This window comes from Prunus dulcis, chromosome 5 (assembly GCF_902201215.1).
Source record: "Prunus dulcis chromosome 5, ALMONDv2, whole genome shotgun sequence".
NCBI classification, from domain to species: Eukaryota; Viridiplantae; Streptophyta; class Magnoliopsida; order Rosales; family Rosaceae; genus Prunus; species Prunus dulcis.
In genome coordinates this window covers 10,732,146-10,747,708 of record NC_047654.1, presented here as the reverse complement: position 1 = coordinate 10,747,708, position 15,563 = coordinate 10,732,146, and the positions used below count along the sequence as shown (strand labels likewise).

Here is a 15,563-nt window from a genome sequence, read left to right as displayed (position 1 = left end):
ACACATATTGCAGGAAGAGTGGATTTATAGACCACCAGACTGTGTAACTGTCACACCCAAAAAAAGGACATTAGTGAAGTTTCAATTTGAGTGCCACGTGTCTAAAAATCATGACACAGATACACTGCCAGGTGGTATATCCGATACATGGAATAATGTCTCCTAATTTCGATTGTGTTGAGTACACTTGTGTTATTGCACCACGCATGTTGCATGTGAAATATGCAAATCAAATCGCATTAGTCAATAATTTGTTTTTATGTAGTCATCTGCTTTTGCTCTAATAATTTATCACACTATATCCCACTTTGGTCTAATAGCTTTAAATTCTAATTTTTTATATTAGAGAATATCATGAATTTAAATTTCACGCACGACCATCGTTGAATAAAAAAAAAAGAAAAAAAAAACTTATGAGTACAAGAAGTCTTAGATTTACAAATAGATGTGATGTGAGCTATGATATGAATTGGTGGGTTTTGCATAACTCTTTGAAAGGAATGTCAAAGGAAGTAAAAAGCAGGAAGACAAGCTCTTCTGGTTGTTCAATTTTCTGCTATTATTATTATGTATTTTTCATGCTATTTTACAAGTTGATGACATATAGCTTCATATGCAGACCAGACTGTTTTGCCTCTGCATAGCTGGCTAGTCTTGTTATTTCAAGGGTTAACATGGTTGGTTCTGGGTTTAACCATAAGCCTAAAGCAGCCACACCCTCCACATATTGCAATAACAATTTTTGTTTCAATTCTTGCCTTCTTGGTCGCTGTTATTCTTTGCAGTTCATCTAATTGGAAGGCTATTGTCGATGAGGCGGTATCGATTAAGATTGTTTTAAACATTTGTTATTTCCCTGGATCAAAGTGCATGTCAGGGATGCATTTTGGCAAAAGATGATCCAGAAATCCATGATGATGATGCTTTCTACACACCTTTGCAAGGTGAGGAATCTAATATCAGAGGTGACATCAGTTTAAATGACAATGTATTCCTTTTACGAAAGCTGGGTTATTTAATACAATATCATTTTGGTGGTTGAATCCACTAATGAAGAAAGGTAAGCAAAAAGATTCTTGAGAGTGAAGATATTCCACAAGCACGACAGGCTGATCGAGCGCGAACATTGTACTTAATCTTTGTGGAGCAATTGAACAAAAGGAAGGAAGGAAGGAAGGAGGTTCATCTCGTGTGCCTTCTATTTTGTCCATAATTTTTTACTACACTGATCAAAGTTGTCATGCTGAGTACTGTTTCTCATCGCCTTCATTAAGGTTGCTCAAGGCGATGAAGCTTTTAAATATTATGCACTGACTCTTGGTCTCTTCATCGTGAAAATAGTGGAGTCACTGTCGTCGGAGAGGCAATGGTACTTTAAAACTAGACTGATAGGGCGCCCGCCTAGGCGGCCTAGGCGGGTCTGGGTGGTTTTTCTTAGATATTTTTTTTCCGCCAATCCATCTGCAACTTTTCCAAGAACTTCAAGCACACCATTTTGACAACCCATTTGCATTGTTTCCCGAGAGGCTTCCACCCTTGATATAGAGCTTCCTTAGGTTATTCAAGTCCCATTGCATCAGCCAATCAGGAATCTTAGAACCAGGGAAGTAATGGAGGTTAACTTTCAACAAAGGAGGTTTTTCCAAAAGAACAGGAACTGGAGCCATCATCAATGGAGGCTTTTTTGGGGTGTCATAAAGTCTTGACCATGATATAGATAAAGATCGGAGCTTTTTGAACTTCGCCAAAGAAATGAGCTCTCTTTTTGCAGCATCAGACGTTTTGTTTATGTCCACATGGATAGTATGGATACTCAATTTCCTCAGATTTTCCAAGCCTGACAAATCAGCCAGCTTACAGTAGTTGCCTCCAGGCCTTGGCTCACCAATCACAAACCCTTTAAGCACTTGGAGTTGTGAGAGCAAAGCAAGTCCTTTAGGCATGTGGCTGATCAAGTAACACTCATACATATCCAAGTGTGTCAGGTTCTTAAGTACCGAAGCTGTCTCATATTCTTCAACCCTTTTAAGAACTCACTGTCCTCTACTTGATTCGGATACTTGGCTGAGCTCTCCCATCTTCCAAGCTGCAAAACTGCGACGTATTTCATCTCGGAGAACCATTCAGGTCTAAAAACAAGATTAGGCTCATTGACATTTATTATACTTTGAACATTCTCTTGTTTTAGTCGGTATGACAATTCGTGTACAGAAGACCCTTCTTCTGTTTTTACAAGGCATGCCCTCCTAGAACAACTAAAATCCTCGGTGGGATTTCCATTGCTATCAAAACTGAAGAATCCAGCTCTCTTTGCAAGCTTGATCACAGCATAACGGATAGAAGGGTCCAAGCTGCAGCTGTCAGTATTTACATGGCCTATTTTGTTACAATTAAGGTGCAATACAAATTGGCATCGTTTCGTCTCAAGGATTGGATTGGTATGGCCTAGTTTGTTATAATTAAGGTGCAATTCGTGTTGAAATATTAATGTAATCCAAAATAACCCCAATATTCTAACAATTCATTTATCAAAATAAAAAGGTGCAATTCAATCAATGGTTCTTTGAATTTAGAACATTTGGCACGAACTACGGTTTGCTTAATTGACCCAAATATATTACCATGAATATAAGTGCATATATACTGTTTATAGCATTTGGCACCAACTACGGATAGTTCATCTGTAGGGTGGGAGATTCGAACGAGGCTGTGGCTGTTTTGCCTTTTCTGTACGACAAGGCTGGTGCTGGTACTAATGACGTTCATGTGGACATTGGACTGAACTTGGAGGGTGAAATCATGCATGATGTTGCACCACCTTCACATGCAACCCTTGGCGCAATGCGCTAGTGAGTAAAATTCGCAGCCCTTTTGTAACCAAGCCTTACACCTTGTCAATCCTAGAGGTCATTACCACTCCTATATGGAATTTGCTGTAATGGATAACTTCTTTTGAGTAAGATATTCATGCATGTATATAGCTATAGGGTTTAGCATATAATGTTAATTAAGGGTAAACGTGATATGAATCAATAAAAGAATATAAAGCTTGGGCTATGGTCAGAAGCTGATTTGATTTTCAAAGAAGGGTTCTATGGGGGAAAAAATTACTCCTCAATATATTATCTACTAGCACTCTAAACTTGAGAAGTGAATGACATGGGTTTAGTTAGTGGGACTTATGGCCAAGGCCTACCAAGGCAAACATGTCCTATGCCTATGATTAAAGGCTAGCATGTTTCATGCCACATGGTAAAGCCCACATGATCACCGACTATCATGCCCATGATGGAGTGATTGTGGATCATGGAGAAAACCATGGAACATGGAATTTGAAGCCCAAGACTCAAATGCCAATAAAAGACCGATTAACCTAACAATCCATAGGGAGGGGAAAATAAGGTACAATTTAATTCTAACTCTCTTGCGATTACATTCTTACTGACTTGAGTGTCGTAGTGTTTTCTTGTAGGTACCCCCTCCTCCTTTACTGATGACAATTGAAATGGTGTCCGGCTTTTCAACATGGAAATCAAATTATACTTATTGAAGGACCCGAAATTTTTCGCTCCAACAATTGATGCCATCTGTAGGAACCGTACAGAAAGTCATATTGAGGAGCAATGGACACTGTATAATCGACTGCTCACTTGTGCTCCAATGGGCACACCAATCCATCGATCCGAACTACAATGGGGGCATGAAGACCCCAAAACATAAGAATTTCTAACTCTACCTTTTATGGTTTCACTAATTTGCATGAGATTGTGGCAATTTAATATTGCACTTCTTCATTCCATAGTATAAATATAAACTAAGAAAAGGGACCACCACAATCCTTCAAGGCGCTGGAGTTTTAGTGAAATACGTTTTCACAATTTTCAAGTTGTATGCGGACATTATCCAAATTTTTTATTGGCGTTGCATATATTCTATAACAAACTGATTGAATTGGGGTGGGGCCCAGACTAAATCCTTTAAAGGAGGGTGTTTCACTCTCACTTGATTATCTACATAGCATAAAACAAGTAATATAAATCTTTGGTATCAATTATTTAGTAGAAAATTTCTTCTAAATTTTTTTCACGATTTTCAAGTTCCCTGTCGCGTGACGCATTTTCCAATTCCTACTTAAGACGATCAACCTCAGACAACGCAGTGTCTCGATCTCTTTACAGGCTCCGAAGGTCCCCCTATGCCCTTCAAGCTCAACCTCACATTCCTTGACGCGCTTCCCACTGAAGGGCCAGACTTGCGGAAAGGCTATCAATGCCCTTGCTTCTTAGTTGTATAATGTTTATTTTCTTCTTGTTCTGTTTTGCAAATGGTTGGTCTTCACTAGGTCGGGCCAGACCCCGCAAGACAACATCTAAAGCGCCCGAGTTACGCCATAGTCCGTCGCTAAGGGTGACTAAACTTCTGTTCGACTTCATGAATGTAAGCCTCCAAACCTCAAGAGGATCGAAATCATTCTCACCCCCTGAGCTAGCGAGAGGAGGAACACGAGGGATAGGATCCTGTTGAGTGTGCCGGCGAGATGGAGTGCTCAAGGTGAACCCAGCATTGGGCGAGTTCAAACCTAAAACGACCTGAGGGGCGTGATGGTACTTCTTCACGGATTGCTCGGGTTTTTTCCCCGATCTCATTTCCCTATGACCCGGGACTGATATTGAACGTGGCGCCGACATGTCTGAATGTTCGGACTCAGATGCGTTGTCCTCTACTTCCGAGCTGTTGTGCCTAGCTACCTCAGCCTCTCTCTCTCTCTTGAAAACTGGCATGGATGAGGAACATCGAATCCTCAGTGCAACGGAGTTCGACGTTGACGGAGCAAATATTCCTGAATAGTTCTACCTTGTGCAGGTTTAGATCAACCAATATGAACAGTAAATAATAGTGTTGCAACGGGCAACGGAGATATGGACAAAAGTCTTGGGGTCCGCAAAGCAAGTAATATCCCACCAATGACCTGCTAAGTTCTCCTTCAACCAAGTGACCCGGTCCTCAGAATAATGTACCTTTTGTTCGGAGGAAGCGCTGCCAAAAAAAAAAGCTTAGTTCAACCAGCCCAATAGAAGTAGATTATATTTGAAAATGCGAGTGCAAATCATTATACCAGATTTCGGACCAAACGCCGATGGGATAGGCATGTGAGACATCTCAGACGCCGCCCAACTTCCAGAAATTAAGAGAGGTTGGTTTTTTCAATACTTAGTAGAAGTGGGTTTACAAGAAAACAATTTTTTACAAGACCCAGTCATAAAATAGAAATAGTGACTCTTACCCCTGACACAAGCTACATCGTGGAGATAAATGAAATCTTTAAAGCTAAGAGACACACCCCATTTCAACCCAACGACTAAAAAAAGGGATATGAGAGATAGGAATTTGGGTTTAGTTGCATGGGATGAAGACCTAAATAGAACAAAAGCACACGAAAAAGAGGGTGGAGTGAAAACCTAATGTTCTCTAAATGGGCCGGAGAAAGAACTAGGGAGCCCTCAGGAATATCAGCATCGGTGTACATATTCGCCCCCAAAAGGAAAGGATCGAGCCCCACGTCGTCAGGGACACATCATTTGATGCGAGCCTTGAGGATCTCGTAGCTCGATGGTGCACCGTTAGACTTTGGCCAAATTTCATGCCTCAACATGAAAATAAAAGGCAAAACGTCACTTTTGGTCCCTGTGGTTTATCACTTTTACCACTAAGGTCCCTGTGGTTTCAATTTGATCATTTTTGCCCTTGTGGTTTTCAATTTAAGCAATTCAAGTCCAATTTTTAATTTCTGTCAAATTAGGTTAACTGCGGTTACTTATTGAGGGGCATTTAAGTCCAAAAATAAGAATGAGAGGAAAAAAAAAATAATAAGAACAATATAAGGGGAAGAGAAGCCGTCAGCCACACCCACCCCCACCAGCCCACACGCCAACTATCACACACGGCCCAATCTCCCCAACCCAGTAAACTCCACTACCTCGATCTTAATGCCATAGCAGAACTTGACTGCTATTTGAAGGTCTTGGAGCCGCCAGTGAAGTTGGAGACTGCTATTTGGCACTGGACTTATTCTATCTCGTCGTCGTTCTGATCCTGGTCTTCAATTTGTTGGTGGAGCTGTGTTCGTCTCTTTGTCTTTGATTACGTTGTGAAGCTTCCGACTTTTTGACATGAGAGGAAACTGACGGCACTTCAATCGGTGCCTTTTGTATTCTTTTGCCATTTATTTGTTGTTTTGTATTCATCCAGTTCTGTTGGCTTGGTTGCATGATTATAACATCTCTTTTCAATCTATTCAGTGCAAAAGAGCTTTCTGATGTATGGGATGGGAGACATGTGATTTGTACAAACATGAGACCTGGGAGAGAAACTGATTTAGTGGGCAAATAAAGAGAGAAGGAAACAGAGTAGAAGAGATAGAAACCCCATCAAGAAAATAGAGATAAAGAGTCAGAGACAGGGCACACACAAAACGATGATCAATTGATCATCTTTCATGACCATTTTTTTGTTTGTTTTCATTCTGGGTTTTTATTCATGACCAGCCGTTGTTTTTTATTTTGTAATTTGGGCTGGCCCTTGTTTGCTTCCAAAATCTAAATCATTTTTCTGATAACCCAGTTTTTCTGAGAGCTTAGTACTAAGCAAGAACACAAAACCAGAGCATAAAACAAAACAAAAACAAGGAAGAAAGTGGAAATAAAGCTGAGCCCAACAAGAAAAAGAAGGAACAAAATACAAACTTTCTTTGTTCTGTTGTCTGATGCATGCACGTCTTGTCCTTTGATCATGACTCTAGAGGGTCTCTTTGCATGTCGGTTTTGAGTGTTTGGGGATTCTCTCTTTTCTTTCTTGCTTGACAGAGTTGATAAGAGAGAAGGAAGAACAAGAAACTCGCGGAAGCAGTGAGCTTTTTTTAAACATTTTTTTCCCTTGTTTGGATTTTTCTCAGTCTTTAGATATGGAGGTCACAGAGTTCTAGCAGAGAATAGTTTCATGGAATCTTTTCTGGAATTTCTGATTTCTGGGTTTTCTCAAGATGGTTGTTTTGACTGTAGTACTAGCACTCTTTCATCCACCGTTCTCTAACACCATAGAGCTTAAAAAGTCACAATCTTCTGCTGTATTCTGGAGTTTCCCCTCTTTTGCTTTTTTTTTTTTTCTCTCTCTCTCTTTCTTGTTTTTGGACTTAAATGCCCCTTAACAAGTAACAGCAGTTAACTTAATTTGACAGAAATTGGATATTGGACTTGAATTGCTTAAATTGAAAACCAAGGGGCAAAAATAAACAAATTGAAACCACAGGAACCTTAGTGGTAAAAATGATAAACCACAAGGACCAAAAGTGACGTTTTGCCAAAATAAAACTTAGTGATGACAAGAAAAGAATTCCATTGTCTGGATTTGACGCTTGCGCTTGAAAACATGCACAAAGACATAAGTAAAGTAAGGGAGAAAATGTTCACTACTTGATAGAAGAATTGAACATCCATAAAACAATTTTACAAACTAACAACCTAAATTTTTATCACAAATGATCCTTTAGGTTTGCAAAATTATCATATTTCATCCCTAATGTTTTTTTATACACCAATGGTCCCTAACGTTATCCTCCACACATCAAAATAGTCCATGCCGTTAGCTTCCATCAAAATAGTCCCTAATGTTACCCTACAATTGTTTTTCCAAGGCTATTGGCACGCAGATGGATCTTGGCATCCAGGACCTATGATAGATAGTTGTTCCCAGATAAGTCTAGGGCAGCAAATTCCAGCTTTGCCAAGTTTGCCATATTCAAAAGAAAATGATGTATTAGAATTTGCAATAATCTTCAGGCTTAATATATTTTTGAACTTCAGGCCAAAAATATCTTACATATTTTACTCGAAACTTTAGGTTTAGGATTTGGGACATTAAGCCATTTCTTAACAGGGACTTCAGGTCCTGTAATTGTTCATGTATATTAATTGATAATTTCTTTCATAAAAATAAAGTGCTATAAATAAATTTCTAGTATGACGATAAACCCGCACCATACTTTAAATAAAAGTAAATGTGCGATAAAGTAAATTACTTGTTGTATGGACGTTAATTCTGCACCATACTTTAAATAAAAATAAATGTGCTGGTATAGACACTAATTCTACTTCATACTTTTAAACGAAAAATAAAGGCAATTGTGTGGACGATAAACCCGCGCCACACTTTTAAATACATACAGTTGTATAGGTAATAAACCTACACCATACAGTAAATAAAGTAAATGCTAAAGGCAATTGGATGGACGATAAACCTACGCCACAGTTTTAAATAAATACTGTTGTAGGGGTAATAAACCTATACCATACAGTAAATAAGGTAAATAAGGGGATAAAACCACCACTTAATATATATGAAGTATATGACATATTATATATTGTGGCAATATAACTGCGCCACTATTCAAGATATAATAAGATGTGTTTTAAGATCACACCATCATTTTTATTACGATAATATGTGTTACAACGTAATGGGCAATGAAATTACACCACTATAAAATAACAGGATGGGGTATAAAACTGCACCATTCCAAATTACAGTACGAAAAATTGTGAGAATACAAAAAAGAAAGTTTGCATGTCGTCGTAGTAGTAAAGTGAGAGGAGACATATGACAGAGTGGAGACAGAGAAATAACCACATGGTGTTGAGTTGGGAAAATTTAGAAGTAAAGATGAGAGACTATCGTGCTGATAACGTGTATTAGAGTATGAAAAGTACCACTAAATATTGGGAGTAGAATTGTATTTGCTCTTATGGTGTTTACACTGACAGAATTTCCACTCAGATAGAACTCACTAACTCTTAAATTTCTCACTCTCTTTTCTTCTCTCAACTCAGTATGTTCTCACTTCTCACTTCTTCTTACTACCTCAGCTTGCATTCCAAATAAGGAACTAGCCTCCCTTTTATAGTTGAGCAAGGAAGGCTTGAGAAGCCTTTGTATTTCCTCCTACGTCTAGCAACATTATTTGCCCAACATCATCATTTGCCCAACATCATCATTTGCCTTTTAAATTGTTATAAAATTAAAGAAATTATGTAGAGAATATAGAGAAATTAAGCTGTAATAGAAATCTGATGTTTTCATTAAGGCTTTCTTATGTATTTTACAAATGAGAAGGAAGCCTTATTTTATAGGCAAAGGCCTTAGCTAAAGAAAGGAAAATATCTGAAGGTGTAAGGAAATTTCATTCCAACATGTGGGCTCCACTTATTAGCTTTACAACATGAATATTATATTTTCTTCTTTTCTTTATATGGGCTCCATCACTTTCTTTACAACAACTGTTTCTTTCCTACACCACCCATGCCAAAAAGCTTGTTGGCAGCCCTCCTCCTTTTTGAGTTTAACTATATCACTCCAAATAGCCTTACTCATTCTGTCGTTGAAAACAGTATCAGTATGAAGAAAAGTAGGGAAGAAAGGAAGTAGATAGAAAACAGTAAGTAAGAAGGAGATTGAAGAAACGTAAAACATTATCTATCTAACAAATATACTGTAATTAGAACGTACCAATTCGCATAGGAGAATTTCATTATAAAAAAAATAATTCGCAAAGGAGAAAATGAGAGATGTAGAGGAGGAGGAAATCTCGAATTAGTGATAACCCAACACTTATAAGCTAGCTTTTTTTTTCTTTTTCTTTTTCCCCTTTTCTGTACCATTAAATAATCTCATCCCATTGTTAATCCTTTTTCCTTTAGGTGAAAGGCCCGTGTAACTCATATATTCTAAACAATGACGCAGCCATTTTATAATTAACTATTTTACAATTGATGCCATCCAACTATATATGGCATTAAAACGTAAATTTTAGTAATGAATGTGTCAAAAAATAAATTTGTAATGGACTTAATCAATACTAATGCCAACCATGAAATCTGTAATAGACGTAAGCAGTAATTACATATACATGCAATAGCAATACACCTACAGAAATAAGATCATAATACACTTGCCGCATACAAAAGATTCCACTAATTTACCTATAGTAATTTGTAGGTATGCTTAGGTTAATTTACCTACAGTAAAAAATTATGTTTCGTTGTAGAAGGAATAGGTGCTTTATTTTTACAAAATAAAACTATATGTACACTATTATATTTATAAAACAATAATATAATAGATAATTAATCACGTATACTTCTTAAATAAATAAATAAAACAGTTTTTTTGGTTAAATAAACAGAATAGGTATGTTAAATATGAATTTATTGTTAAATTTAGAAAAAAATTCTAAATTAATTCCTACATCAATTTGGAGATCTTTTCAAATTCAGGTGTGTCATTAGTTACAATCCAATTAAAAATTGTTTCTATATTGGTTCCTACATTAATATACAAAATGCCATAAGGCTTAGTTGGGGGTATTTTAGGAATAAAAAAAGGACAATAAATTCGATTTTGCGCTTGATTAGGTAACTTACTGAGTTGGATCCTTGTCATCGGGTTTTATTTAGAAAAAAAACATAATTTTATTCAAAGAAAAATAAAGAGATGGGTTGTAGTTGAGGAAAAATGACTTTCAAGGAGTTAAGCTAAATTTACTATTCTATTATATTATAAACAACATTGTACCATTCATGAAAAACAAAAATCTCCACAAGAGAGAAAGAGAAGAAGAAAAAAAAACGCAAGAAAAAAAAAACTTGGGCATTTCCCAACCTGCTGCGTTGCTGGCAAAACGGTTGCCTTAGGCCAGACACAAGCACAATTCAACTTTCTCCTTTGAGAGAGAGAGAGAGAGAGAGAGAGAGAGAGAGAGAGAGAGAGAGAGAGTAGCTGTCTGGGTTAGTAGAAGAAGAAGAAGGGGAGGAGGAGGTTGGTTCTGTGGGATGCCAAATATCTGAAGTTGAAGATGAGATGAAAACCTCAGAGGGTGATAATTTATAGGGGCTTTTCAACATAGAGAGGTTTGGTTTGGTGGGTGTGGGGTTTGATTTTGTGTTGAACTTGAATGTTAGTTGGCTATAGACAACATAGCAATTGTTCACTCACGGGACTCACACAAAAAGAAAAAGAATAAAAGCGTGAAGAAAGTGGAAGAAGTGACCATTCGACTTTGATTTTATCAGCTCAGTTTCATATTGATTCCTTTATCAGCAATGTCCTTTTGATTCCTTTCATATGTTAGTCATATATATTATATTTTGTATTTGAACGGCATTGTGCATCTCATTACCAAGAATCTGGATTCTTTTCATTCTTGTTTTTGTTTAAATTTTTTTTTTTTGGGTCCACCACCAAAAGATACATGTGCAAATACACTGCTGGGTGTTTAATTTCTACAAGTCGTGACTTGTGGTAAATTTCATACACCATAAACCGAAAAAAACCAAAAAGCAACCAGATTTGAAAAAAATATATGCAAGAAACTTTTTTTAAAAACTTGGGCATTTCCCAACCTGCTGCATTCCTCACGGGATTCAAAACACAATGCTGTGAAAGAAAAAGCCTGAAGAAAGTGAAAGAAAGCCTTTGAAGAAACTGGAAGAAGAAGTGACTAGTCTAGTCGACTTTGATTTTGTCGGAGTCTCAGTCCTCTATCCTGATTCCTTTGATTTGTTGGTGTCTATTAATTTGATGGGTTCAGAGGAAATTTAGTTCATATCACATATGGCGTCCGCACGCCATGTATTTTTTACTCCGTCCTTGCTTTCATCACTATTTACAGTTGCGTCTGCATGGTAATATATAGTCCCCTTCTATTGATCTTTTAGAGCAACTCCACCCCTTAGAGCAAGTCCAGCCGTAGAGGCTGGCCCAGGCAAAAGGCAAAAAGGAGCCCGAGTCCAGCTCCAGCGCAAGCAATCCAGCCCGGGCAAGCTGCGGGTCCCACGAGCCCGGGCAGGCCCAAGGGCGAAATCAGACTGGGCTCGAGCCCGAGTTTCGCTGACGTCAGTGCACTAAAATCAAATTTTTTTTACTGTTGGCGCGTGTAATACACGCGCCAACGGTAAAAAAAATTTGACTGAAGTGCGCTGACGTCGTCGTGACGTCAGCGATGACGTCAGCTCCAACGGCTACTGCCACGTGTCGGCACCGGGTGGCTCCGATTGGATTTTTTTTCAGAAATCCTACGGTTCTCATTTTTTGGCCAAAAAAATTTAAAAAAAATCCTAAAAAATCCGAAAAAATTCGAAAAAATTCTGAAATTTTTTTTTAAAAAAATACCAAAAATGTATGTATTTTTTCCCTATAAATACCTAACCATTTTATCTACTTTCAACACCAAATCTTCATACAATTTCTTCTCCATACAATATTTTCTACTCTCCACTCACATAATTCATTTTCCACACCAAATCTCCATACAAACTCATCTCCTTCCAATATTTTTTACTCTCTACTCATATTTTCCACTTTCCACACCAATTCCATATAAACTCTTCTCCTTCCAATATTTTTTACTATCCACTCACATTTTTGTACTACTTTCCATTTGTAGAAAATAAACAAATGGCATCTTCTGTTGAAATCGGAGGCTCGTGGTCAACCCAGGAAGATATTGCATTGTGCGAGTCTTGGGTGAACGTTAGTCATGACCCTATCACGGGCAATGAGATGAAGTTCCATCATATGTGGAGCAAAATTCATGGAGAATTTTGTCAAAGATCGGGTTCCATTCGGACCGAAATGGCTTTGTCTAGTAGATGGAAAATTCTAAACAAAGAGTTAGGGAAATGGAGAAATGCATTGACAAAAGCAAAGGAGAACATTCGGAGCGGTGCGAATCTTTCCGATGAGGTAAAATATTTTTAATTGCCATTTTAATCAATTTAATGTAACTTTTTTTTTTTATTGCATATTCTATTTATTTTTTGTTGCACAATGTTTATTTTATTTTTGCATTTCCTAATTGGCTTTATTTATTTACATAATCAATTTTATTCTTGCATTTCAAAATAGTTTATAATTTCATGCATAATCTTTATTTTTGTTTTTGCATTTTCAATATTTCTATATTTATTTACATAATCAATTTTATTCTTGCATTTCACAATAGTTTATAATTTCTTGCATTGTATATTTTTTTTAATGCACTTCCAATTATTTATTTTGAATAGATCATACAAGCACAAATGTGGTTCGGTGCCACGGGGCAAGGGAAAAAAAGTTTTGTGCATTTCCAATGTTGGGAAATTGTCAAAGATTGTTCCAGATTCAAAATTATTCCTACCGCACCCCCGGTTGTGTTGCATGAGACGCCGCTCCACGAATCGCCATCAACCGATTCGCCATTAGACTCCCCAATGGAAACGGAGTCACCACTCCCACGTCCGCCGAGACCTATTGGGAGAAAGGCGGCAAAGGCCAAGAGAGGGGCCACTTCAAACATTGATTGTGTTCAAATATTCGAGCAAATAGCTAAGAACAACTCTCTAAGATTGGAGAGAGACTTGAGGAGAGATGAAGCGGACAAGGCACGATTGGAAGCCTTTGCAATTGAAAAGCAACATGCAAAAAAAAAAGACGACGATGAAAGAGAGATGAAAATCATGGCCATGGATACGAGCCATATGTCTCCTGAAACAAAGGCCTATTGGAAGCATAAACGAAAGGATGTGATGAGAAGAAAACTTTTCCATGACGACGGTCCTAGCAATACGGATTGGCTAAATGATGAAAACCATTAGATTGTATTGTTGTATTTTTTTATAATTGTTGTATTTTTTTTTAAATTGTTGTATTATCCTTTAATTTGTTGTATTGTTTCTTTTTTATTCAATCTACTTTCCATCTATAATTGGACTACTTATTAAAAACATTTGAGCATTCCTCACAAAGATTAATTAAAAACAACCCTTCATTTATTGCAAACAACACACAAAACAAACCATACATAAAAACATAATAATAAAAAAGACCTCGCAATTATTCCACAAAACACAACACACAAAAACAAAGCATAATTAAAAACAAAGCATAATTCCAAACAAAGCACGAATCTAGCCTTCATCCATTGTGATTGCCTTTCATCTGCCACAAGTGCTCGATCAAGTCAACTTGACGTCTTTCGTGAACATATGAAGATTGCATTTCTTGATAACGATCAATCATGGGGTTGTTGAATCGACCATCCTGAAGTAACGGTTCGGGCTCCATTGGTAGTCCATTTGGTCCCATCGGCCTTTCATATATTCTTGTCAACGCCGTGTTCATAGGATCGGGTTCAAACACCTCTGGAGCATCGTAGTCATACTCATCCTCCACAATCATGTTGTGGAGGATGATGCAAGTCATCATAATACTCCGCAGCACCTCCTCGTCTAGCATCCGAGCAGCACCCCTGATAATTGCCCAACGAGCTTGCAAGATACCGAAACACCTTTCCACGTCTTTCCTGTAACCTTCTTGAAAGGAAGCAAAGCTTCTTTCCTTCTCGGATTGGGGATTCGGAATTGTTTTCACGAATGTCGTCCACCTAGGATAAATTCCGTCGGCAAGGTAGTATGCACCAGAGTATACGGTATTGTTGATTTGGTATGTGACCTGAGGGGAATGACCTCGCAATACCTCGTCGAACACCGGGGATTGACCAAGGACATTGAGGTCATTCTGAGATCCGGCAACCCCAAAAAAGGCATGCCAAACCCAAGTGTCGAATGAAGCTACGGCCTCCAAAATGATACTTTTTTGGCCCTTCCGATTCCCATACTCTCCTTGCCACGCAGTAGGACAATTCTTCCACTGCCAATGCATGCAATCGATGCTTCCGATCATTCCTGGGAAACCTCGAGCCTCGCCTTTTTGTAGAAGCCTTTGCAGGTCCCTCGGAGTGGGTTTGCGAAGGTACTCCCTCGTGTACAAATTTTCCACTGCATCACAGAATCTCACCAAGCACTCTAGGATAGTAGATTTTCCCATCCTTGCAATCTCATCCACCTGCTCTGCAGATGCCCCATAAGCAAGCATCCGCAAAGCAGCTGTAAGTTTTTGCTCCGGGATAAGACCCAAAACTCCAACAACATCATGCTTTTGAATGAAGTATGTGTCGTAATTACAAATATCATGCATGATTTTTTGAAACAAATGTGGCTGCATTCTATATCTCTCTCGAAACTTATGAGCAGGATATAACGAATTTGGGATAAAGTAATCCTCCAAGAGATTCTTACCCCGAGACTCTCTGCGTCTGTCCACATTCGGGGCACGACGACGATGGTGTTGGCTTGATTGATTCATCATACACACCGCCGCTACTTCAAGCATTTCTTCCTCTTCTTCATCGGCGTCCCGATCTTCTTCCTCACGTCTACGCCGGATTTCTTCCCATTCTTTCTGTTGCCTCTCCAACACCCTCATGAAGTTTGACATTGAGAGTATAATGTGTTTTGTAAAATCTGAGAAATGAAGGAATATATCAGAGATGGTGTGAGAGGAGTGGTGTTGATGGTGTAGTTATATAGAGGGATTCAGAAGATAGAGATGACACGTGGCACAATTTTAGAGGGTGAAAATCTTATCTGAAATCTGAGATCACTATTTGTAAAAAAAATATCTGAAAATCTTATCAG

At 38.1% G+C, this 15,563-nt stretch overlaps 1 long non-coding RNA gene across 1 annotated transcript; it reads right to left on the bottom strand.

Annotated features, from left to right (window-relative positions):
* Positions 1–9,101: 9,101 nt before the first annotated feature.
* Positions 9,102–10,979, bottom strand: LOC117627104. The gene is made up of 2 exons (XR_004585723.1): positions 10,711–10,979; positions 9,102–9,424 (listed from the first exon to the last, which is right to left on the bottom strand). It is a non-coding gene; the product is annotated as an uncharacterized LOC117627104 (long non-coding RNA).
* Positions 10,980–15,563: the final 4,584 nt, after the last annotated feature.